A 24,601-nucleotide genomic window follows, 5' to 3' on the forward strand; every position below is an offset into this window, starting at 1 on the left:
ATTGAACAATAGCTGGTATTTACTAGACCACTCAATGTCGGTGCTAAATTTGTTTCAAATCGGACCATATTTCGGTATACCTGCTATGGGGGCATAAATTATGCATTTTTCACCGTATTATGACAAAAGGTGGTTTACATATATATCCGGGGTGCTGGATATATAAAGTTCTACCCGGCCGAACTTAATGCCTTTTAACTTGTTGGAGAACAGTTTTGTCTGCAAAATTCACAATTTTCGTTTTCATTCCATTCACAATTGAAAATTTTAAAATGGGACCTCAAAGGAAGATTTGATTTAGGGGCTTGTCAAGAGGAGCTCGAACCACCAAAGCTCTTAAAATTTTGAGCATTATGTAGCTAACGTCTCAGCTACAACCATTAAAATTTTAAAGATTTGTCTGTACCCGTTTACAAACAGCAGATTTTTTTTATACCCTCCACTACAGAACGAGGGTATACTATTTTCATTATTCTGTTTGTAACTCATAGAAATAATAAACTGAGATCCAATAAAGTATGTTCTTGATCGTTTTGACATTTAAAGTCGATTTAGCCTCTTCCATCCCTTTGTCTGTCCGTCCGTTCATCTTTCAAAAGCACGTTGACTTTCTAAGGAATAAAGCTAGGCGCTTGAATATTTGCACAAATAACTCCCATTATTGTAGGTCGGTTGGGATTGTTAATGGACTATATCGGTCCACGTTTGAAAATAGCTGCCTCATATACTGATTCTGGATCTTGACTTCTTGAGCTTCCGATTTGGCTGAAATTTTGTATGACGTGTTTTGGTTTGACTTCCAACTACTTTGACATTATATTTCAAATCGGTTCAAAACCTGATATAGCTCCCATTTACACCGATCTCGTATCTTGACTTCTTGAGCAGCTAGAGGGAGCAATTATTATCCGCTTTGGATGAAATAGTCAGCTTTGCCGGAATTTAGCCCCTCCTTACTTGTTTTGGTTTGTTGTTGTAGTGAATGTTATCTCCCCAATAAATTAAAATAAATTCGTCGGAATTCATGGCATGGTATTGGTGTACTATGCCATGGTGGGTGTGCGGTATGCACCCATATCATAACTGTTAATCTGAGGAATGTGTGCTCAAAATGCCGTCGAATTTATTAAAACTTATTGGGGTGGTGGCTGTTCCCCTGAGAGTGAAATTTTCAATGTCAACAAATCAAAACAAGGAAGAATGGGCTAAAATCAGGCAAAGCCGACCCTACACCACATTGGGTACGCAGGCTAATTGGTGGAAAATAAAATTTGCTGAAATTTTAAATAAAGAATTTAGACTAAATCCGTACTTATTGTGGGAGTCACAGACGAAATCGCTGAGTAACATCTTCAGAATCTTCATACCTTAAATATTAACTACAGACCTCAAGGCCGGACTTATTAGTCCGGGGATATTTTATACCCACCTCTGAAGGGTGGGGGTAAACTATTCTAGTCATTCCGTTTGTAATAGCTCGAAAAATATTCTTGATCGTCTTGACATTATTAATCGATCTAGTCTTGCCCGACTATCCATTCGTCCGTTTGTTCTTCCGTCCATCTATCTGTTGAAATCACGCTGCCATCTTCAAAAATAAAGATATTAAGCTGAAACTTTTCACAGATTCTGTTTATACTCTACACAACCCCTGAGGTAGGGGGTATTATAACTTTGTGGAATTGTTTGCAACGCTAAGAAGGAGAAGAGCTAGACCCATTCATAAGTATACCGATCGGCTTAGATTCACTTTCTGATTCGTTTTAGCTATGTCCGTCTGTCTGTCCGTATATTCTTGTGATCAAGGTACAGGTCGCATTTGTTGTCCGATTGTCATGAAATTTTACATAACTCTCTTTCTTAGTCCAAAAACAAACGCCAAGGATTTTGGAAAAAGTCGGTTCAGATTTGGATGTAGCTCTCATATACATCTTTCATCCGATATGGAATTTTAGGGCTGTAGAAGCCACAATTTTGGTCCGATCTTTAGAAAATCAGGCAAGAAGTGTTTTATTTGACGTCTAAAAATGTATGGAAAATTTCTTCAAAATCGGTCCACATTAAGATATATATCTTTCATCCGATATGACCTTTAAGGTTGTAGAAACCACAGCTATTGTCCGATCTTTATACAATTTAGCAAAAGAAAATTTTATTTAAAGTCCCAATACTTGTTAATCAAAGTCGGTCCATATTTAGATATACCTCCGACATATATATTTCATTCGATATGGAGTTTTAAGCCCGATGTAGCCACAATTGAGGTCTTATTGTAAGAAAATCGTACAATATTTCAATATTTCAATAGGAATGCAAAATTAAAGTCTGTTTATATTTCATCATAGGTTCCATGTATTAAAAGAAGTAGGTATTGTAGGCGATGTAGGGTATTATATAGTAGGCTTCGCCCGACTTTTACCTTTTCTTACTGGTTTCCTACATAGAAAAGTTCTGTTCTAAGATGACCTATATCGGACTATATATTGAAATAGGCCCCATGTAGACCGATCTCTCGTCTTGGGCCCATAAAAGCCGCATTTATTATCCGATTTTGCTGAAATTTGGCGCAATTAGTTGTATATAACCCCTCGAAGTTTGTACGGGATATGGTCAAGATCGGGCTGTACTACTACTTTATTTCCCATGAATATTCCATTAAGAACAGGGGATACATTCCTCATATCAATGAATGTCCGATTAAAGTTTTTAAGCTCAATGATAAGGGGCCTCCTTTTTATAGCCGAGTCCGAACGGGGTGACGCAGTGCGACACCTTTTTGGAGAGAAGTTTTACATGGCGAAGTACTTCACAAATGATGCCAGCATTAGAAGGGGGAAACCACCGTTTTCTTCTGATGGTCTTGGCATGATTCGAACCCAGGCGTTCAGCGTTATAGGCGGACATGCTAACCTCAGCGCTACGGTGGCCTGGCATTCTGTTTGTAAATCCGCAATTACTTTTTGGGCAACCCAATTTTCTTAAAAGAAAGTAAATGTAAATGTAAATGTAAAGTAAATAAAAGTAAAATTTTATATTCACCACCATAGGATGGGGTATACTAATCTAGTCATTCCGATTGTAACACCTCAAAATATTCATCTAAGACCGCATAAAGTACAAATATTCTCGATCATCACGACGTTCTGAGTCGATCTAGCCATGTCCGTCCTTCCGTCTGTCGAAATCTCGATAGCGGTCGAACTTGGGGATTGCAAGTAGGCCATATGGGTTCAGATTCAGATATAGCTCCCACATAAACCAATGTCCCGATTTGAGTTCTTGAGCCCCTGGAAGCCGCAATTTTTGTTCGATTTGGCAGACATTTTCCATGGGGTTTTTTTTATAACTTTCGACAACTGTGTCGGGTACGCTCCGAATCGGTCAAGAAACTGATATAGCTCCCATACAAACTGATCTCCCGATTTGATTTCTTGAGCCCTTATAAGCCGTAATTTTTGTCCGATATGGCTGAAAATTCGTATGTAGTGTACCGTTATGACTTTCGACAAGAACAGTTTAAATCGGTGCATAACCTGGTTTAGCTCCCATAAACACCGATCTCACGATTTGACTTCTTGAGATCTTACAAGCCGCAATTTATGTCCGATTTGGTTAAAATTTTGCATGCGATGTTCGGTTTTGATTTCCAACAACAGTGCCAAACACGGTCCAACTCGGGTTACAACCTGATATAACTCCCATATAAACCGATTTCCCGATTTTACTTCTTGAGCCTTTATAAGACGCAACTTTTGTCCGATTTGGCTGAAATTTTGTAGGTGGTGTTTTTTTATGACTTTCGATAACAGAGTTAAGTACGTTTGAAATCGGTCTATAACCTGATGTAGCTCCCATATGAACCGATTTCCCGATTTGACTTCATGAGTCTTTACAAGCCTCAATTTTTGTCCGATTTGGCTGCAAACTTTGTATGCGGTGTTCTTTGACGACTTCCAACAACTGTGCCAAATACGAATCAGTCTATAAACTGATATAGCTCCCACATAAATCGGTCTCTCGATCATAGTTTTTCGGTTCCTAGAAGCTGCTTTGACAGAAGTGTGGTATGAAGAATAAAATTATGCCCTTCAACTAAATTTAGTTTTTATTAATTTTTACCAGAATCCATGGTGGTGGGTTCCCAGAACTCAGCTCGGCTGAACTTTGCACGCTTTTACTTGTTTCTGTGCTGAGTCCGAACGGCGTGCCACAAAGCGACACCACTTGATAGACAAATTTTAACATGGCAGAATACCTAACAAATGTAGCCAGCATTAGTGACGTTCAGGCCGGGATTTGAACCCAGTTGTTCGAGGTCATAGGCGGACTTGCAAACCTCTGCGCCACAATGGCCCTCGATCGGGCTATATTTTCGTCAATACCGACCTCCCAATTTAAGTTCTTTGGCCATAAAAATCTTATTTATTATCCGATTTCTTTAAACAATGATCTGTGTTAAGCTTTTCAATATCCCTGGGCGATTAGCTGAAATAAAACCGATTTCTTGATTTATGTTTGGGATTGCAAATGGGCTGTATTGATTCGGATTTGGATAAATGTTCCTCCAACTTGACTACTTATTAACCCAATTATTATCCGATAGGGCTAAATTTTTGCAAGTAGTGTTCTGGTAGGTATTCCATGTCAAATGCTGCTCAAATCGGTGTATAACCTGATATAGTTCTATTGTAAACCAATCTCCTGATTTCACAACGTCAGCCTTTAGATAACGCAAATATTCACGATTTGGCTGGAATTTTCCATTTAGTGCTCTTTAAAGGCTTTAAAAAATCGTGACAAATATGGCCCGAATGGGCGTATAGCCTGATATAACTCCCATATGAACCTAGAGGCCACAATTTACATCCGATTGGAATGAAACTTTCCACGTTGTATTTATTACGACTTCCAACAATCACGAAAAGTATGGTCCAAAGCGGTGTTTAAGCTAATATAGCTCCTATATAAACCGATACCCTGATTTGACTTCTTAATCCCCTAGAAACATCAATTGTTGTCCGCTTTGGGTGATATTTTGCACTAAGTGATACATGTTTAGTCTGTCGAAATCAATTTTTATTCTGATAAATCGCCCACAAAAACTCATCTCCTGATAAGCCTTCGACTGCAACTAAAAGCATAATTTGTTTCTGGTTTGGCAGCAATTTGGTATGTAAAGTGAAATTTAGTATATCAGCAAAGTTCAGTTTGTGTACATTTTTAGCAGAATCTATGGTGGTGGGTTCCCAAGATTATTTAATTTAATGGCTTCATGAGTTTATTAAGTTGCGTTGCTATATGGAAAATTGCATTGTACAAAAATTTTCCCTATTGAAAATATATTTTGTCACATTTGCCCCATTTGATTTTAAAAATAAAAGTTTTAGAGATTCTCATAGCTGATTCAACTGTATACGAGTATATAAATCAAAACAACATTTTACATTTTTTTTTTGTTTAATGCTTATTCGAAAACTTGTAATAGTCACCAATTTTTTTTAATTATTTTCATATTTTTAATATTATTTTTTTTTTATTTATTTTTATAAATTTCTATAAATTTTTTGGTCGAAAATGAAATTGCGATACGGGTAACCAATCAAATGCTTCTAGCAACAAACAATTTTGTTGAGTTTCAAAGGTTTTTTGCTATGCTATTCTTTTTATGGAAAGCATTATACAATGGTCTAAAGCCGGACAATGTCCTGCAATGGAATCTCAATTATTGACATAGATATTTTATTTCATTTATTTTCTCATTATCCTTCAAATTCGAACCACAATAGCTAAAATTGTTTTTTTTTTTTTAATTTTATTAATTTTTTATATAATTTTCTAAAAATATTTTAAATAATATTTCTTTAAGCATTTTGGTATTAAAAATTTTTTATTTAATTTAAAATATTCATTTCAATAAATTTACCTTAACCATTAAACACTTTTTTTTTGCACACAAGTTTTGGGCACAATTTTATTTTATTTTTTTTTTTTAAACATTTAAATCAACAACACTTGATTTGCACAAATAAATTTGCATATCTATATTTTTTTTTTATGGTAGATTATTCCATATTGTGAATTTTTATTCAATGCATACAATTTGCATAAATTATCTTTGAACTCACATGCATATGTTGCACTTGATAACATACAAGAAGGGGTTAACCCATTTTCAAATAATGGCTTGATGCAGTTTCACTATTTTTTGCAAGCACATTCTAATTATAAATGCATAGTGAACCAATTGTTATCTTGTTAAAACATTTTCTGGGGTGTATGGTAGGTTAGTATTGAAACTATGAATATTTTTCATTTTTAAAATTTTTATTTTCAGAATAGTATTTTCGATTTAAAATTTTCGAATTTTTGTTTTTTTTTATATTTTTTTTTACTGATTTTTTGATATTTTTCTTTTCAAAAACTGGCTTTTGTGGGTTAGGCTTTTTGTTTTCTTGCCTTTATCCCTTGGCTAGTTATTCCCCTTTGTTTTGTTGTTGTTTTTCCATTTCTCTTTCTTAATTTTCTATTATTCCTTTTGGTTTCTTTATAACATTTTTTTTTTTGGGTGGTTTTAATTGCAGCATCCACAGTCACTCATAAACGTCGTCAACACAAACTTCCGTATGCCCGCAATACCGACGTTAAATGCTTTGAACACATACACACATTCACTCGCTCGTTCGCTCTCATAAAGCTGGGTGAATAAATTGGCGCGCGTAAACAGTGTTTTGACGCACGTTTATCCGTACACGTTTCAAGTAAAACTGATGCTTCACATACAGCTCAATACACTAAGGATGCTGTGTTTGAAGGCTAACAGATAGACGAGCATTTTATGTTATCACAAATGATAGCGCAAACATTTCCAAACGCACTCACATATACACACACACACAGCCACAGCCACACACTCAACTCACAAGTCTCACAAGTACGCATTTGCACGTTGTCGCCTTAAAAGATGCAAATACTCGCAAAACGAAAAACCACGCGATGGTCGTTTAACAGTCGTGGGGGGGGGGGGGATTTGAAGAACTGCAAAGCCAAACTCTTTGGCAAATGTTAAGGCAAAAGGGTAAAAGTTATTTCTCTCTTATAGAAAGAGACATTTGAGAGGGTATACTCGATAGAGAGAAATGTGTGTTCTGCCATAGCCACTTAAAGTAAAGTTAAGAGAAATGTGTGTTACATTCTGCCATAGTAGCACAACATGGTGAGGGTGTGTAACGCTGTAAACTCCCATGTTACAAATACAATAGTTGTAGTAGGTCAGTATTACAAATGCTTGATTACATTATGTTGTTAGTCCGAAGTAGGACAATAATGTTTGCAAACTGCTTATTGAAGAGAGAGATAGAGAGTGAAGGGGTGGAAATGTTACAATAAGAAAGAGAATAAAATGTAAAGCATAGTAACTAAATGAAAACTTGTCACATTTGCTTTTATTAAAAATTAGAGGATATGTAATGAGGGAAAAGAAAGAGAAAACACCATTATGAGCTGGATAAAATTAGAAGCAAACATACTAAAGAGAAAGATAGTGGCAATGTTATTTAAAGATGTTGAAATAAAAAACCAATTAAAAAAAATTTAATAAAACTTGAAGGGAACATGGTTAAGAAAGGTAAAGTGGCAATGTTATTTTAAAGTCCTTAGATTTGAATAACTAATAAAAAGATTTTTATACCCACCACCGAAGGATGGGGGTATATTCATTTTGTCATTCGGTTTGCAACACATCAAAATAGTCATTTCCGACCCTATAAAGTATATATATATTCTTGATCAGGGTAAAAATCTAAGACGATCTAGCCATATCCGTCCGTCTGTCTGTTGAAATCACTCTACAGTCTTTAAACATAGAGATACTGAGCTGAAACTTTGCATAGATTCTGTTTTTGTCCATAGGCTCGGTTAAGTTAGAAGATGGGCTATGTCGCACTACATCTTGATATAGCCCCCATATAGACCGATCAGCCGATTAAGGGTCTTAGGCCCATAAACGACACATTTATTAACCGATTTTGTTGAAATTTGGGACAGTAAGTTGTGTTAGACCCTTCGAGATCTTTCTTCTATTTGGTCCAGATCGTTCCAGATTTGGATATAGCTGCCATATAGACTGATCCGCCGATTTAGGGTCTTACGCCCATAAAAGCCATATTTATTAACCGATTTTGCTGAAATTTAGGACAGTGAGTTGTGTTAGACCACTCGACGTCCTTCTTCAATTTGGTCCAGATTGGTTAAGATTTGGATACAGCTCCCATATAGACCGATCTCTCGGTTTTAGGCTTTGGGACCATGAAAAGCGCATTTATTGTCCGATGTCGCCGAAAGTTGGGACTCGGTTTGTTTGTTCTGTAGAATCAAAATTGGCTGAACCGATTTTCTTAAAATGCTTACAGATTGTGTTTATTTGTCTGAAAGGAAAAATATCTTTTATATAAATATATGTTTGTTTGCTTGTTTGTTTGTTTGTTTGTTTGTTTGTTTGTTTGTTTGTTTGTTTGTTTGTTTGTTTGTTTGTTTGTTTGTTTGTTTGTTTGTTTGTTTGTTTGTTTGTTTGTTTGTTTGTTTGTTTGTTTGTTTGTTTGTTTGTTTGTTTGTTTGTTTGTTTGTTTGTTTGTTTGTTTGTTTGTTTGTTTGTTTGTTTGTTTGTTTGTTTGTTTGTTTGTTTGTTTGTTTGTTTGTTTGTTTGTTTGTTTGTATGTTTGTGTATTCCTTATAGACTCAGAACGACTGAGCCGATTTTCTTGAAATTTTCACATATGGTGCATAATGATCCCGTGGTGAAAACTGGGTACTACAATTTTTGATATCTGAAGGGGGAACGGACCCTCCCTGCTAGGGCGACCACCCCAACCCCCAAAACACCCCTAAACCGGACATATTTACCGACCACGGCAATATGGGACTCAAATGAAAGGTATTTGCGAGTAGAATACGAATCTGATATCCAAATGTGGGACCACGTTCCTGGGGTCCACCCCTTCCCCAAAACTCCCCCCAAACAGGACTTATTTACTGACCATGGGAATATGGGGTTTAAATAAAAGGTATTTGAGTGTACAATTAGAATTTGATATCCAACTATGGGACAAGTGACTGGGGGGGCCACCTCTCCCCAAAAACCTCTCCCAAAGGGACACATTTAAGACCATAGCCACATGGGGCTCAAATGAAAGGTCTTTAGGAGTAAAGCACGAATTTGATATCAATATTCGGGAAAAGTGTCTACGGAGCCACCCCACCCCCCGCAACACCACCCAACTCCCAAAACACCCCTAAATCGGACATATTTACCGATCATGGCAATATGGGACTCAAATGAAAGGTATTTGCGAGTAGAATACGAATCTGATATCCAAACGTGGGACCACGTTTCTGGGGGTTCACCCCTTCCCCAAAACACCCCCCAAACAGGACTTATTTACTGACCATGAGCATATGGGGTTTGAATAAAAGTTATTTGAGTGTAGAACTAGAATCTGATATCCAAATATAGGACCAAGTGTTTGGGGGGCTCCTCACCCCAAAAACATCCCCAAAGCAGACAAATTTACGAGCAAAGCCATATTGGGCTCAAATGAAAGGTCTTTGGGAGTAAAGCACGAATCTGATATCAATATTTGGGAAAAGTGTCTATGGGGCCACCCCACCCCCACAACACCACCCAAATAGTAAGTATTTTCTGATTTTTGCAATATTAGGCTCAAATAAGAGGGTTTTTAGAGTGAACCACGAATCCGATATATATTTTCAAGGCCAACTCACTGAGTGACCACCCATTCCCCAAAACACCCCCCAAGCCGGTCATGTGTGCCGACTATGGAAATATGGGGCTCAAATTAAAGGTATTTGGGAGTAGACCACGTATTTGATATCAACGTTAGGAACCAACTGTCTGGAGGACGTCCCACCACCACAACAACCCCCAAATAGGACGTATCTCCTCATCAAGACAATTTGGGTCGTAAAGAGAGTGGAACTAAATATTTATAGTTTTTAGGGCCAATAACCCAAACCGGACATATTTGCTGACTTTTGCAGCAAATGAGATTAAAAACGAATTTGATATCCATTTTTGAAGCCAATGGCAGTATGGGGTTCAAATTAATGATATATAGATATATGAGAATAGAGCACGTTGCTGATATATTTTCCGGGCTTAGTGTTTGGGGGACCACCCTAATCCCCAAAACACCCCTAAATCGGACATATTTACCGACCATGCCAATGTGGAGCTTAAATGAAAGGTTTTGGGGGGTAGAGCAATAATTGATAGCCATTTTCGGGACCAATTTTCTGGGGGTCTACCCCTTTCCCAAAATACCCCACAAACATCAATTTTTTAGTGACCATCGCAATATGGGGCTCAAATAAAGGTATTTGGGAGTAGAATACGGATTTGATATCCAAATGTAGGAACATGGATTTAGGGCATCACCCCTTTCCGAAAACATCCCCAAAGGGAAAAAATTTTCGACCATGCCAATATGTGGCTCAAATGAAAGGTATTTGAGATTAGAAAACAAATTTGATAACCAATTTTCTGGGTTCGAGTCCTGGTGAGACCATTAGAAAAAAATTCTCTCTAAAGAAGAGTCGCACAGCGGTACGCCGTTCAGACTCGGCTATAAAAAGGAGTTCCCTTATCATTGAGTTTGAACTTGAATAGAAAAGCATCCATTAATATGTGAGAAGTTTGCATCTGTTCCTTAGCGGAATGTTCATCGCCAAACTTTTAGAGGCCAAATCACTATTTGACGCCAAATTTTGCAACGGATTGTGAGTAATTGATTTTTGGGGGTATTTTGCAGCATAAACTTTCTTTAAAAGGCGATATTGTTCTGCGGCATTCGGTTCTGTTTCGGCTATAGGAATATATTTTCTTAATGTAAGTTTAACCATTAAAGCTATGGTCTACCACAACACGAGCAGGGATAGATTTGCTTCAGGACTTTAGTTAAAATTTTAACAGGGCTTAAGAGAGCTTAAACTTCTCAATTATTTTCGGAGTAACATTAAAATTCTCTTATAATTATAAAATGTATTATAATTTAGTTCTCTTCTCTTCCTAAAATATAGTGCTTTGAAAATATTAAGACAAAAGATGAATAAAAAAGAGCAAACGGATAACTGAAAGTTTACAGAGACCAAAAATTCTCCTCTTTTGGTGTTACTGAAGAAGAAAGCAATGTGGATAAATAAGAGATGAATTTACATTAAAGTTAAAGAGAAACATTATTCATTATAACAAAACATGTGACCAAAGAGTTTAAATAAAGGGAACTTTTGTATAAGGCCACTGTTAGTAACATTTCTCTTAGCCGTAACTCAAGTTTTTAATATGACTACGACTATTTTCTCTTTTGCTTAACATTACTTAAATTCTCTTGAAGTCAATTTGGTATTCCTTAAATATACCAATACCAAGTTGAAGTAAAATTTTAACATTAAGCCAAATATGTAGTTTATCCACAGCAAACTGAATTTCTTACAAGTGGAATGTGCAAGATATACTCTTTCCTTTTGAAAATAGGTTTCATACTGAAGGGAATCCCCAAACGCTGTTAAAAATAGTATTACGGGTAAGAACACATGAGTATACAAATTATTCTCTTTAATAGAGTTGTTCCAATCGTTATAGAAAAACAACAGTAAACATAGACAATGTTGGATGGATCAATATTCTACCAAAAATTATTTTTCCGGCCTGTAATTCGTAATCAGTGTTTATATTGCGTAGTGACCAATCTTAGAACTTCTCCAAAGTCGTTCGTTATCAGTGTTTATATTTCATAGATATGACTAAGGTGGTAGCATAGTTTGGACGTGTGGAATTTAGAATACAGACCAAAGTGGATTCTGGTAAAACGGTTGAATATGTTTTGAATGCAAATTCAAAAATGAAAGTCGGGCTCTTTATGTATATATGTTAGAGCTTTATTTTAATATGAACCAATTTTCATGATTCGGTGACAAACAGGACCGCCACCTTAATTAGTTAAAGGAAGTAAAAAGGCGTTAAGTTCGGCCGGGCCGAACTTTCGGTACCCACCACCTGGGGTATATTTAAACCACATTTCGTCAAAATCCGGGGAAAAATGCATTCCTTATGCCCCATAGCAGCTCTATGGAAACATATTCGGATTTGAACCAAACCCTTATAAGTATAAGTCATTGTTCAATTGCGTATAACAAAATACAGGTCTTTTAAGTAGCTGCATCTAAAAATAAACCGATCTGAACCATATACGATACGGATGTTGAAAAGCCTAACATAAGTCACTGTATCAAATTTCAGTGAAATCGGATTATTAATTCGCCTTTTATGGCGCCAAGACTATAAATCGAGATATCGGTCTATATGGCAGCTATATTCAAATCAGAACCGATCTAAGCCAAATTGAAGAAGGATGTCAAAGGGCCTTACACAAATCACTGTCCCAAATTGCGGCGACATCGGACAATCAATGCGCCTTTTATGGCGCCAAAACCTAAAATCGAGAAATCGGTCTATATGGCAGCTATATTCAAATATGGACCGATCTGGGTCGAATTGCGGAAAGTTGTTAGAGAGCCTAACACAACTCACTGTCCAAAATTTCGGGAACATCGGACAATAAATGCGCCTTTTATGGCCCCAAAACCTAAAATCGAGAGATCGGTCTATATGGCAGCTATATCCAAATCTGGACCGATCTGGGTCAAATTGCAGAAAGTTGTTAGGTAGCCTACCACAACTCACTGTCCAAAATTTCGGCAACATCGGACAATAAATGCGCCTTTTATGACCCCAAACCCTAAAACCAAGAGATCGGTCTATATGGCAGCTATATTCAAATCTGAACCGATCTAAGCCAAATTCAAGAAGGATGTCAAAGGGTCTTACACAAATCACTGTCCCAAATTGCGGCGACATCGGACAATCAATGCGCCTTTTATGGCGCCAAAACCTAAAATCGAGAAATCGGTCTATATGGCAGCTATATTCAAATATGGACCGATCTGGGTCAAATTGCGGAAAGTTGTTAGAGAGCCTAACACAACTCACTGTCCAAAATTTCGGGAACATCGGACAATAAATGCGCCTTTTATGGCCCCAAAACCTAAAATCGAGAGATCGGTCTATATGGCAGCTATATCCAAATCTGGACCGATCTGGGTCAAATTGCAGAAAGTTGTTAGGTAGCCTACCACAACTCACTGTCCAAAATTTCGGCAACATCGGACAATAAATGCGCCTTTTATGGCCCCAAAACCTAAAACTGAGAGATCGGTCTATATGGCAGCTATATCCAAATCTGCACCGATCTGGGTCAAATTGCGGAAAGTTGTTAAAGAGCCTAACACAACTCACTGTCCAAAATTTCGGCAACATCGGACAATAAATGCGCCTTTTATGGCCCCAAAACCTAAAACCGAGAGATCGGTCTATATGGCAGCTATATCCAAATCTGGACCGATCTGAGCCAAATTGAAGAAGGATATCGAAGGGCCTAACGCAACTCACTGTCCGAAATTTCAGCAAAATTTTACAATAAATGTGGCTTTTATTGGCCTAAGACCCTAAATCGGCGAATCTTTCTATATGGGGGCTATATCAAGATATAGTCCAATATAGCCCATCTTCGAACTTAACCTGCTTACGGACAAAAAAAGAATCTGCGCAAAGTTTCAGCTCAATGTCTGTCTTTTTAAAGACTGTAGCGTGATTTCAACAGGCAGACAGATTACAACAGATGGGCTGGTGGCATCATTAGACCGTACTTCTTCAAAGATGATGCGAATCGTAACGTAACTGTGAATGGTGAGCGCTACCGTGAGATGATATCCAACTTGCTTTTATCCAAAAATGCAAGAACTTGACTTGCATGACATGAAGTTTCGACAAGACGGACCCACATGCCACAAAGCCCGCATAACAGTGGATTTATTGAGAGGCGAGTTTGGTGAACATTTTATTTCAGTTTCGGGACCGGTCAATTGGCCGCCTAGATCGTGCGATTTAAAGCCTTAAGACTATTTTTTGTGGGGCTATGTTAAAGCTCATGTCCATAAAGACAATCCCGTTTCAATTGACGCATTGGAAGACAACATTGAAGCATTTATTCGTGAGATACCGGCCGAAACGTTGGAAGGAGTATGCCAAAATTGGACTAAGCGAATGGACCGTTTTAGGCGGAGTCATGGTCAACATTTGCATGAATTATAACTTTCGCGAATATTAAACAAGTAAAAGCGTGCTAAGTTCGGCCGGGCCGAATCTTATATACCCTCCACCATGGATCGCATTTGTCGAGTTCTTTTCCCGGCATCTCTTCTTAGGTAAAAAAGGATATAAGAAAAGAGTTGCTTTGCAATTAAAACGATATCAAGATATGGTCCGGTTCGGACCACAATTAAATTATATGTTGGATACCTGTGTAAAATTTCAGCCAATTCGTATAAGAATTGCGCCCATTGGGGCTCACGAAGTGAAATAGAGATAACTATTTATATGGGATCTGTATCGGGCTATAGACCGATTCAGACCATAATAAACTCGTTTGTTGATGGTCATGAGAGAATCCGTCGTACAAAATTTCAGGCATATCGGATAATAATTGCGTCCTCTAGGGGTCAAGAAGTCAAGATCCCAGATCGGTTTATATGGTAGCTATATCAGGTTATGAACCGATTTGAACCTTATTTGACACAGTTGTTGAAAGTAAAAATAAAATACGTCATGCAAAATTTCAGCCAAATCGGATAGGAATTGCGACCTCTAGAAGCTCAAGAAGTCAAATCCCCAGATCTGTTTATATGACAGCTATATCAGGTTATGGGCCGATTTCAACCATACTAGGCACAGTTGTTGGATATCATAACGAAATACTTGGTGCAAAAATTCATTCCAATCGGATACGAATTGCGCACTCTAGAGGCTCAAGAAGTCCAGACCCAAGATCGGTTTATATGGCAGCTATATCAGGTTATGAACCGATTTGAACCATACTTGGCACAGTTGTTGGGTATCATAACAAAACACGTCGTGCGAAATTCCATTCCATTGGGATAAGAATTGCGCACTCTAGAGGCTCAAGAAGTCAAGACCCAAGATCGGTTTATATGGCAGCTTTATCAGGTTATGGGCCGATTTGAACCATACTTGGCACAGTTGTTGGATATCATAACAAAACACGTCGTGCAAAATTTCATTCCGATCGGATAAGAATTGCGCACTCTAGAGGCTCAAGAAGTCATGACCCAAGATCGGTTTATATGGCAGCTGTATCAGGTTATAGACCAATTTGAACCATACTTGGCACAGTTATTGGATACAATAACAAAACACGTCATGCGCAATTCCATTCCATTGCGATAAGAATTGCGCACTCTAGAGGCTCAAGAAGTCAAGACCCAAGATCGGTTTATATGGCAGCTATATCAGGTTATACGCCGATTTGAACCATACTTGGCACAGTTGTTGGATATCATAGCAAAACACGTCGTGCAAAATTTCATTTCAATCGGATAAGAATTGCGCACTCTAGAGGCTCAAGAATTCAAGACCCAAGATCGGTTTATATGGTAGCTATATCAGGTTATAGACCGATTTGAACCATACTTGGCACTGTTGTAGGATATATTAAGAAAACACGTCGTGCAAAATTTCATTCCAATCGGATAAGAATTGCGCACTCTAGAGGCTCAAGAAGTCAAGACCCAAGATCGGTTTATATGGCAGCTATATCAGGTTATGAACCGATTTGAACCATACTTGACACAGTTATTGGATATCATAACAAAACACGTTGTGCAAAATTTCATTCTGATCGGATAAGAATTGTGCCCTCTAGAGGGTCAAGAAGTCAAGACCCAAGATCGGTTTATATGGCAGCTATATCAGGTTATGGACCGATTTGAACCATACTTGACACAGTTATTGGATATCATAACAAAACACGTTGTGCAAAATTTCATTCTGATCGGATAAGAATTGTGCACTCTAGAGGCTCAAGAAGTCAAGACCCAAGATCGGTTTATATGGCAGCTATATCAGGTTATACGCCGATTTGAACCATACTTGGCACAGTTGTTGGATATCATAGCAAAACACGTCGTGCAAAATTTCATTTCAATCGGATAAGAATTGCGCACTCTAGAGGCTCAAGAATTCAAGACCCAAGATCGGTTTATATGGCAGCTATATCAAAACATGGACCGATATGGCCCATTTACAATACCAACCGACCTACACTAATAAGAAGTATTTGTGCAAAATTTCAAGCGGCTAGCTTTACTCCTTCGGAAGTTAGCGTGCTTTCGACAGACAGACGGACGGACGGACGGACGGACAGACGGACGTACATGGCTAGATCGACATAAAATGTCACGACGATCAAGAATATATATACTTTATGGGGTCTCAGACGAATATTTCGAGTAGTTACAAACAGAATGACGAAATTAGTATACCCCTCATCTTATGGTGGAGGGTATAAAAATTAAAACCTTCGCTTACCACCACTCCATCTAGTCCATATAAAGGCGTCCACAAAGTCCAAAATATCGACGCAGAATTTTTAAAAAATTCAATTAAAATAGACAAAGATGGATTTTCATCAAAAGTTTTTGTCAAAAATGGCGGTGGAACTTATTTTTTGCCGACATGACAGCTAACTTACATAATCTAAATGCGAAAAGTTTCTTCATGAAGAATTGTTACCCTGATCAAAAAGCCAATGACATCTCATTTGGAAATAGATGGAATACTATATTTAAGAAAATTACTAATTCCCAAATATTTTTGCATTTTTCACGGATGACCACAAACGGCCACCAGACTAACAAAGTTGATAAATAAACTTGTGAAGCCATGATTATGCACCCAATAAGACTTTGGCTCATCTGAAAAATCGACTAGAAAGTTATGGCGCAAAGTTTACATAAAAATATAAAGTTTTATTTCTATTTCTGCAGGCGGCAGGCCGCGTTTATGTGAGGTAGGCCAACATCAACTTAAAGTTTATTTATTTATGTATTTTTTTCTGTTTCCTCTCAAATGGCGGAGACACAAAGTGAACGTGAGAAAAATACGATATGACCATGTTCGTTGTTGGTCAAAACTCGCATTTTTTAAGTGAGTCATAATTTAGTTTAATTTTTCTTTCTGTCCTCTTTTTTGTGTAGTTTGCATTTTCAAGTCGTTAGGGATAATTGCAAGAGAAGACAGCCGTTGTCTGGCGAATGCGTGGAGAAATTCCAAGGTTTTCGTCAAAAAAAAAAAAAAAAAAAATATATTAAATTTAGCCATGTCACTTGTGTCTCGTCCTTTTTATATTTATTCGGGGGTTTTTGAAGGATGTTTTCATTTGTGGTGAATTTTTGGGGCCTTTTCGCTTTCGTTATTTACATAGTCCCCAGTCTGGTTTTTATAACTTAACAATCAAAGGGCACAGTGGTCGCTTTGATTGTTAGTAAAAGGGATTTGTTTGCAACGAAAAAAATAAAAATAAATAAAAACAAGTAAAAGCGTGCTAAGTTCGGCCGGGCCGAATCTTATATACCCTCCACCATGGATCGCATTTGTCGAGTTTTTTTCCCGGCATCTCTTCTTAGTCAAAAAAAGGATATAAGAAAAGATTTGCTCTGCTATTAGAGAGATATCAAGATATGGTCCGGTTTGGACCACAATTAAATTATATGTTGCAGACCTGTGTAAAATGTCAGCCAATTCGAATAAGAATTGCGCCATTTGGGGGCTCAAGAAGTAAAATAGAGATATCGATTTATATGGGAGCTGTATCGGGCTATAGACCGATTCAGACCATAACAAATACGTATGTTGATGGTCATGAGAGAAACCGTCGTACAAAATTTCAGGCAAATCGGATAATAATTGCGACCTCTACAGGCTCAAGAAGTCAAGATCCCAAATCGGTTTATATGACAGCTATATCAGGTTATGAACCGATTTGAACCATATTTGGCACAATTGTTGGATATCATAATAAAACACGTCGTGATAAAATTCATTCAAATCGGATAAGAATTGCGCCCTCTAGAAGCTCTAGAAGCTCAAGAAATCAAGACCCAAGATCGGTTTATATGACAGCTATATCAGGTTATGAACCGATTTGAACCATACTTGGCACAGTTGTTGGACATCATAACAAAACACGTCGTGCAAAATTTCATTCCAATCTGATAAGAATTGCGTACTCTAGAGGCTCAAGAAGTCAAGACCCAAGATCGGTTTATATGGCAGCTATATCAGGTTATTGATCGATTTGAACCATACTTGGCACAGTTGTTGGATATCATAACAAAACACGTCGTGCCAAAATTCATTCAAATCGGATAAGAATTGCGCACTCTAGAGGCTCAAGAAGTCAAGACCCCAGATCGGTTAAAATGGCAGCTATATCAGGTTATGAACCGATTTGAACCATACTTGGCACAAATGTTGGATATGACAACAAAACTCGTCGTGCGAAATTTCTTTCCAATCGGATAAGAATTGCGCACTCTAGAGGCTCAAGAAGTCTAGACCCAAGATCGGTTTATATGACAGCAATATCAGGTTATAGATCGATTTGAACCATACTTGGCACAATTGTTGGATATCATAACAAAACACGTCGTGCAAAATTTCATCCAAATCGGATAAGAATTGCGCACTCTAGAGCCTCAAGAAGTCAAGACCCAAGATCGGTTCATATGGCAGCTATATCAAAACATGGACCGATATGGCCCATTTACAATACCAACCGACCTACACTAATTAGAAGTATTTGTGCAAAATTTCAAGCGGCTAGCTTTACTCCTTCGGAAGTTAGCGTGCTTTCGACAGACAGACGGACGGACATGGCTAGATCGACATAAAATTTCACGACGATCAAGAATATATATACTTTATGGGGTCTCAGACGAATATTTCGAGTAGTTACAATCAGAATGACGAAATTAGTATACCCCCCCATCTTATGGTGCAGGGTATAAAAATCGAAATGTAATGCAATGCAAATTTCTCTCAGGAAAAAAAATTTAACTGAAATTTTCACTTAAGACAAAATTTCCCCGAAATATTTTCCAAAGACAAAATTTTTTCTGAAGACCAACTTTTTACCAAAAACCTAAGACAAACTATTTTAATACCCTTCTCCATTGGATGGAGAACGATGTGTTCCGTTTGTAACACATCGAAATATTGATCTGAGTACATAGGAATGAAGTCCTGAAATTTTACCAAAGAATTAAACATCAAACCGATGGCCTTGGTGCAGGCACATCCTCCTGCAGAGACAAAGAAAGAAATCTCGAAACTGACTCAGATATCATGCTGAGGACATGGAAAGAACATTTTACCCAACTGCTAGTATCCGACGTTGGCGGCAAAGAGGATACCGCAGAACAATTTCAAATTTCAACTAAAGAACAACAAGGCAGCAGGAGACGATGGGTTACCCCATGAACTATTTACGCTGATAGAGAGTATCTGCGCAATCTGGCTAGAAGAACGCATACCCGATGGTTGGAACCTCAGCATACTATGTCCCGTACACAAGAAAGGAGACAAGACGGAATGTGGCAACTACAGAGGAATAAGTCTCCTCCCCATCTCATACAAGATACTCTCGAGCGTACAGTGTGAAAGATTAAAACCTAAAGTCAATGAGATAGTTCGGCCCTATCAATGCGGCTTTAGGCCTGGTAAATCCACCGTGGACCAGATATTCACACTGCGCCAAATCCTGGAAAAGACCCGAGAAGGACAAATCAACGCCTATTATCTCTTTGTTGACTACAAAGCCGCTTTCGATACTCATTTACGTTCAAAGGTATTTCAAGCCATGTCTGAGTTTGATATCCCTGCAAAATTAATAAGACTCTGAAGGATGAAACTTGCTGATACTCGTTCCTCATTAAGAATAGGAAAGAGTCTCTCCGATACCATTTATAACCAAACGAGGTTTAAGACAAAGAGACAGCCTCTTGTGTGATCTCTTTAGTATCCTGCTGGAGAAGATTATACGAGATGCAGATGTGAATTGATATGGCACACTAATCGCCTATGCCGACGACATAGGCATCGACATCATAGGTCGGTCACCGGATGTAGTAACTGAAAGAATCGAAAGAGAGTCAGTGAAAATGGGTCTGGCAGTAAATGGATATAAGACAAAATGGATGATTTCAACTACCAAAAGGCCCTGTATAACCGAGCAGATAAAGAAAATGGAGGAAGTTGGGAACCACAACAACGGCACCGCCATAACCGAAACGAATGACACCAGGTTTGAGATAAAGCGAAGAATAATACTGGCAAAGAGATACTACTTTGGATTAAGTAAGTAGTTCGGAAACAAGGCCACCAGTCGACAAACGTAGATTATACTATACAAGACACTGATACTACCCGTACGGTTATGTGGTTCTGAAGCCTGGGTACTTGTGAAAGCAGATGAGCAGTACTTGGAGTATTTGAGTGGAAGATTCATCGTAAAATATATGGACCTATTTGCGTTAATGGAGAATATAGGCGACGTAGGAACCACGAGCTGTATGACGACTACGCATCAAAATACAATGGCTGCGTTGGCTAGGTCATGTTGTCAGAATGGATGAAGAAGCTCCAGCAAGGAAGTCGTTTGAAGGCAAACACGTTAGTACACGCAAACCGGGAAGACCAAAAGCCCGATGGAAAGGTGAAGTAGTGGGAGACACCTCGAAACTTGGTATCACAGATTTTAGAATGTGCGCAGAAGATCGAGGCGCTTGGAACGCTATTTTACGTTCGGCTAGTGGAACAAATGTTGTCTCATAGCCAATTAAACCAAAAGCATATCAATTCTTGATCCTCCTGACATTCGGAGGCGATTAAGCCATTTCCGTTCGTTTGTCCGCCTGTCTGTATAAAGCAAGGTTACATTCGAATGCATAAAGCTAGGCGCTTGAAATGCCATGCACAAATTCTTCCTATTAGGGTGGATCGGTTGGGATTGTAATATCACAACGTGGACCGATATGGACCGGTCCATGTTTTGATATGGCTTCCCCTTAAAGCGATCTTGGATCTTGATTTCTGGAGCCTCTAAAGAACGCAATTCTTATCGAATTTGGCTGAAATTTTGCATGAACTGTTTTATTATGACTTCAAGCAACTGTGAAGGAGTTATGAAAAAAAAACACTGAAAAAAACCAAGTCAAAATTTTGATATTTTAAAATTAAACAACTTATAACTCGTTAACGGTACACGATGGCATGGTGCATTAGGCTCATTTGATGTTGTCAAGCTCTTTCTCTAGAGTACTAAATCATGCAAATCGATTCAGTAGATCAAAAGTTATGGCCCCCAGATGGTTGGTTGTGAAGTCAAAAGTGATCAACTTTGACACCCTGTATCTCATCCTGTATTAAAGATATGGACCCACGGCAGTACTTTTCTGAAAGCTTTTATTCCTCTCTGCAAATGTTTAGAACATTTTGAAACGCTAAGATGAACAGATAAAATGGTGTAGACTTATTTCCAATTTTTTTGCCCTTTGGCCCACTGTGCGATGTCTGTTAGCTGCGAAAGCCGTGCAATGGCATAGGAAATGCTTCAACATCTCATCAACATTTCCACTTGCCCTTAACGTGCTATCAGTTGCCGCGCTTATTTTTCATAAATGAGCTCGTGGTCCTAAGGGTCACGTTATGATATCGAAAGCTATACTGATTTTCTTCTATCCGGATCTCCCCATAGGATTTTCGTAGTCCTACCAACCGTTGCACTGCTCTATAGTTTTACATGCGAGTTCGTTGCCCACGCCCTTAACTCGGACTGTGTTGGCCCGAATGGCTTCGAATTTGCCAAATTTATTGACGGCAGTCCCCTGGCCGAATCATCTGCTCTTTTACTTTTATCCCGGTACTCCGCTATGGCCCGGCATCTAAACAATGTGGATCGTTCCATCCTCAGATAGGGCGTTAATCTCCTTCTTACCCTCCAAGACTGACCTTAACCTGGCCGTCCTGGTTGTTATTACTCTGATGTCCAGTTTACTATCCGCAACGACTTTAAACACGTCGTACTAGCGTTAACACTATACCACCTCACGCATTCCGCGATCACTCGGATCTTCGCCCGTAGGATTGTATTATGTTCAGGCAGTCGGAAACAGATCTCAATCACTGGTTTTTCAATGTCGACCCCCAGGCCCATTCTGCCCTCTAGCATAGACGCATTCATATAGCAGGAATTTCCATATGGCAATACCAGAGTTCTGTCAACCTATGATTGTGCCGCTGGGAGCAGTTCCGGGCACTCAACCTCGAGTTTCACCTTAGGTACCGGACACAAAATTTTCTTCTCTTTAAAATAGAGATAGTGAACTGAAATTTTGCACAGGTTCCTTTTTTGTCCATAAGCTGGTTAAGTTCGAAGATGGACTATATCGGACTATATCTTGATATAGCCCCCATATAGACCGACCGAGTCCAAACTGCAGAGCCGCATTGCGAAACCTCTTTGGAGAGAAGTTTTACATGGCATATTACCTCACAAATGTTACCAGCATTAAAAGGGGAAAGCCAACGCTGAAAATGTATACGGAAGGTCTCACCAGGATTCGAACCCAGGCGTTCAGCGTCATAGGCGGACATGCTAACCTCTGCGTTACGGTGGCCTCCTGTTAGGTTCACATGAGCCACATTTACTATCCGATTTTTCTGAAATTTTAGACAGTGAGTTCTGTTAGGCCCTTCTTCAATTCGGCCCAGATTGGTTCAGATTTGGATACAGCTGCTATATAGACCGATCCGTTTTGGGCCCATAAAAGGCGCATTTATTGTCCGATGTAGCCGAAATTTGGGACAGTTAGTTGAATAAGGCCCTTCGACATCCTTCCTCAATTTGACTTAGATCGGTTCAGATTTGGATATAGCTGCCATATAGACCGATCTCTTGATTTAAGGTTTTGGGCCCATAAAAGGCGCATTTAGTGTCCGATGTAGCCGAAATTTGGGACAGTGAGTTTAATTAGGCCCTTCGACATCCTTCCTCAATTTGACTTAGATCGGTTCAGATTCGGATATAGCTGCCATATAGACCGATCTCTCGATTTAAAGTCTTTGGCCCATAAAAGGCGCCATATAGCTGCCATATAGACCGATCTCTCACTTTATGGGTTTGGGTTATAAAAGGCGCATTTATTGTCCGATGTCGCCGAAACTTTTGACAGTGAGTTAAGTCAGGATATCGATACCTTCGATGTCTTCCTGGAATATGACATAGATCGGTTCAGATTTGGATATAGATGCCATATAGACCGATTTTGCGATTTAAGGTATTTGGCCCACAAAAGTCGCATTTATTGTCGGCTTTCGCCGAAATTTGGAACAGTGAGTTGCGTTTGGCTCTACGACAACTTTCTGCAATTTGGCCGAGTTCGGTCTAGACTTGGATATTGCTGTCATATAGACCGATCTCTCAATTTAAGATTCTGGGCCCATAAAAGGAGCATTTACTGTTCGATTTCGCCGAAATTTTTTGTCAGGCTCTTCGACATACGTCTTCAATTTGGCCCAGATCGGTTCAGATCTGGGCCAAATTGAAGACGTGACAGACAGTGACTTATGTTAGGCAGTGACTTATGTTAGGCTTTTCGACATCTGTGTCGAATATGGTTCAGACCGGTCTATATTTGGATATGGCCACCAAAAAGACCAATATTTTGTCGTTCAAAATTTAACAATGACTTGTACTTATTAGACCTCTCAATATCCGTGTCGAATTTGGTCCAAATCTGATCATATTTCGATAAATCTGATATGGGGACATAAATTATGCATTTTTTACCCGATTATGGCAAAAGGCGGATTACATACATACCCGAGGTGGTCGGTATCCAAAGTTCAGCCCGGCCGAACTTAACGCTATTTACATGTTTTTTTCTCCTTCGCAATCTACCAAACTAATCAAAAGTACACAAGTATTAGTCACATCATGCTCCTGTAGAGAAATTAGACCATCTTCGGATTCAGGATGTTCCTGATCCTAAAACTTCCAATTCAGTTTTGAGTTTTCAGTTTCCTTCCGAAAGACTACTCCTATGCATTTTACCTTAAGAAATATCGAAATCGTTCTGTTGAGAAAATGTGGTGCGTCAAATTTGCCCACCTTTGTTTTCCTCGTGAGCTGGCTAATTCAGTGGCTAATTCTTTGTTAATATTGAGACGCCTGGGTCAAGGACAGTCGCAAACCATCTTCAAGGCCTTTCCAACCTTTCTGCATAGCTGTTTCGGATCCCTACCTGTATAACATCGTCGTGCAGCAGACGGGTTCAATTTTATTCTCACCCAACAAACGCAATAAGAGTGACAATAAAATTTTCTCTAGATATGAAATTTAAAAAAAAATTTCCCTGTGAACAAAAATTCTTTGAAATTATCTCTAAAAACAAAGTTTTTTAAGTAGTTTTTTTGTAAAGACAACATTTTCCTGAATTTTTTTTTAAGACTAAATTTCAAGAAAATTTATTATTTGATTAAATTTAAAAAACATTTTCCTCTTACGATTAAAGTTCACTGATGTTTTTTTTTTATTGACGATAAATTTAATATCAA

At 38.5% G+C, this 24,601-nt stretch overlaps 1 protein-coding gene across 2 annotated transcripts in view; it reads right to left on the bottom strand.

The window, feature by feature from the left end:
* The window catches only part of LOC106084001 (putative neural-cadherin 2), a 607,508-nt gene that overhangs the window by 444,994 nt on the left and 137,913 nt on the right, over window positions 1–24,601 (bottom strand). The window contains exon 1 of one of the 2 annotated variants that reach the window (XM_059365813.1): window positions 5,924–6,787. The exons of the other annotated variant lie outside the window; for it this stretch is intronic. The gene's annotated coding sequence lies outside the window, so the exon portion shown is untranslated. Of the gene's footprint in view, window positions 1–5,923; window positions 6,788–24,601 lie in introns of those variants that run through there. 2 annotated transcript variants of the gene reach the window in all.

Source organism: Stomoxys calcitrans, chromosome 3, assembly GCF_963082655.1.
Source record: "Stomoxys calcitrans chromosome 3, idStoCalc2.1, whole genome shotgun sequence".
Taxonomy (NCBI): Eukaryota; Metazoa; Arthropoda; class Insecta; order Diptera; family Muscidae; genus Stomoxys; species Stomoxys calcitrans.